Here is a 3740-nt window from a genome sequence, read left to right as displayed (position 1 = left end):
GGACACCCGGTGAGTAGATCAAATTGTCCGCGCTTTCTATGTATTTTTTTTTTTTTTTAGTTCTCTCCTACTATAAGAATTTAGACACCAGGGTCAAAAAGTGGCATTGAGAAGTTAGCGCCCTCAGGGAGAAATAGTCTGACCTGTAAAACTACCTGGGTAGACTGGTCGGCATACCCTGATAAGGGCGCCTCAATCGATTAGTAATAAACTAATCCCTTCTCAAAGAGAGAATGTAACACCTTGGAGAACGGACCTCCTAGAACTGCACAGTATTAAATTCCCACCGCAAAATCAACAGGGACCGGATCATCACAGTAATGGTCTAATCTTTGTTGATTTGGGGTGTGGGGCAAGGATAAAAGCCCTAGCCGGATTGCTATCCTCGTCTGAGATGGCTATATCAAACTCAGGGACCACGCCACGCAGTCACGAACCCCGAGCGAAAACACGTTTTGAGCATATAACGGAAGTCTCGTTCTGCAGGTGTACATCCAGTGAGAAAATCAAAATGGCCGACTTTCCTGTAAACAACCCTAACAATCTCAAATTCATTCGTAAAACGATGCTGAGCATTAAAAGCCAAAATACCCGTCTTCTAACCGCTTTTTTTTTTTATTATTATTATTATTATTATTATTATTATTATTATAATAATAATAATAATAATAATAATAATAATAATAATAATGATGATGATGGTACGGCGGCGCACCCCTTATTCTTGTTTTGAAGTTGGTAGGGGTACTCGCGATGGAAGAAATAAACACAAAGAAGTGTCGATTGAAGCGGCGAGAAAACGGAACCTTTTGAAACGTTTTCCTTTCTTTCAGTATTTATAAGAATGCGTTTCATTTATTTGCTCTGGAAGTCGAGCTGGGGTTCATTTCAGGTGCAATATGGAAGAATTTAGCGATTTACGTGGAATTTATTTCTTTATGGCAATACGTTTAAGAAGCTTTGTTCATGCGAACGTAGGTCTCTCACGTTTCGATTGAAAATACGAGGTGCCTTCAATAAGTTTCCACACTTTTTTCTTATGAATACTTTTATTTGATAGTACACACATGAAACTCTAGTCCCCTCCGAAGTAATCTCCTTCGGCTGTAATGTACTTATTGCATCGTTCCAACAACTTTTGGAAGGGCCCATGGAAGTCCTCTTGTGTGAGCATGTCAATGACCCTAGTCACAGCCCCCCCCCCCTCAGTTGTCTCATAACAACAGCCTCTAAAGTTTTCCTTGGGCTTAAGGAAATAACCAAAAGTCACAGTGAGCAAGGTATGAAATATAGGGAGGGTGAGGAAGTGTCTTGATACCCATTTTGGTCAAATACTCTGTGGCAAGGATGGGGCACCCTTGGGACAAACTTTGCGCAAATCTTCCGCGTATAATTGCATGTACAGTTCCCACGTTGTACACTTGTTCTCTTTAGACGCAAAACGGTCCTTATTTATGAAATTCTTTATTTGGCCAATCAATTGATGTTCTGGCTTCCTTACTCCTCACTTACTTCTCATCATCCCTACAGATTCCCTGCCTTCTTGAATCTCTTATGCCACTCCAAAACTGATGCTCGATTCATGCAAGAGTGTCCAAAAGCAGTCTGAAGCATTCCATGCGTTTCTATGGCATTTTTTTTTAAATTTAAAGCAGAATTTCATTGCATATCGTTCTTTTAAAATGTCCTCACAACCATATTACATTTTTTTATAGTATGATGTATTCCAATTCCTGATGTGGCTGTTCATTTCAACCTGAAATCGTAAAAATTTGGTCAGTCATCCCCTAAGATGTATAGCAATAACATACTGAAATTTCAAGTGTTTACGACGATTTAAATTGTTTAGCACAAAAAAGTGTTGAAAATTTTTCAGACACTTTGTAGAATTAAGATTCACCCAAAGATGTCTGTTAATTTTTCGGTGGAAGTTTGTGTTATTGGAATTATTCGGACTAACGTTCTAATCTTGGATTTTATTATTACATCACTTCGGCCGATGTAATCTCCGACCTTCTTGATATATCTTATCAAACTCGAGAATCTGCGCTTTTCTAACGGAACCCTATACTTAATCCGCAGGAGTACCATGCGCTGGTTCTGTCAGCCATGACCGAGTACAAGTATTAAGTAATTCACAATTATATTCGAAGTATTGCCCCCATTGAGGATCGAACCCTTAACATCCAGCTTAGTTCTGAATTTGCTTAAGTAGTTTATTCGTTATGCCACAGGTTCTTCAAATAATGCAAATTATCAATCGTTACTTGTAAAATTCAAGCGCATAATATTATGTTTACGTTTAAGATGACATTTTGTTAGTTTCTTGGACTTACATTTGTGTGTGTCAGTTGCGCTTAAGTTTCAGAAAAAAATGTGTTGGTCGGTCATACTATTGAAATTACCCACAGACTGAATTGGTGCATCTTAAGAATGTCTGCCTTTTGTCCCCTCCCTCATATATATATATATATATATATATATATATATATATATATATATATATATATATATATATAGATTCATCAACATACAGTACTGTTTCGCTGTTTCACAGCTCATCAGTGCGGCTAGACAAGCAACTACCTCAAGCAACAAACCCGATAACCCAAACGACAGTCGGAGCTTCTAACCGTTGCTATACGGCTGCTGCTATGCGGGCAGTGAATATATATATATATACACATATATATATGTGTATATATACACACATATATATTATACATATATATATATACACACACATATATATGTGCATATATACACACATATATATTATACATATATATAATATATATATATACACACATATATATATGTGTATATATATACACACATATATATTATACATATATAATATATATATATATATACACACATATATATGTGTATATATATACACACATATATATTATACATATATATAATATATATATATACACACATATATATGTGTATATATATACACACATATATATTATACATATATATTATGCATATATATACATATATATACACATATATATTATACATATATATATATATATTATACATACATATATATATACACACATATATATATATGTGTATATATACACACATATATATTATACATATATATACACATATATATTATGCATATATATACATATATATTAGACATACATATATATATTATACATACATATATATATATTATACATACATATATATATTATACATATATATATATTATACATATATATATATATTATACATATATATATATTATACATATATATATATTATACATATATATATTATACATACATATATATTATACATATATATATTATACATACATATATATTATACATACATATATATTATACATACATATATATTATACATACATATATATATATTATACATACATATATATATTATACATACATATATATTATACATATATATATATATTATACATACATATATATATATTATACATACATATATATATATTATACATACATATATATATATTATACATACATATATATATATTATACATACATATATATACACATATATATATATGTGTATATATACACATATATATTATACATATATATACACATATATATTATGCATATATATACATATATATACACATATATATTATACATATATATATACACACATATATATATACATACATATATATTATACATACATATATATTATACATACATATATATTAT

This window comes from Euprymna scolopes, chromosome 16 (genome assembly GCF_053919585.1).
Source record: "Euprymna scolopes isolate OS-2025 chromosome 16, ASM5391958v1, whole genome shotgun sequence".
Classification (NCBI taxonomy): Eukaryota; Metazoa; Mollusca; class Cephalopoda; order Sepiida; family Sepiolidae; genus Euprymna; species Euprymna scolopes.
The sequence above is the reverse complement of the archived record's forward strand: the minus strand, read 5'-3'. Positions refer to the sequence as shown.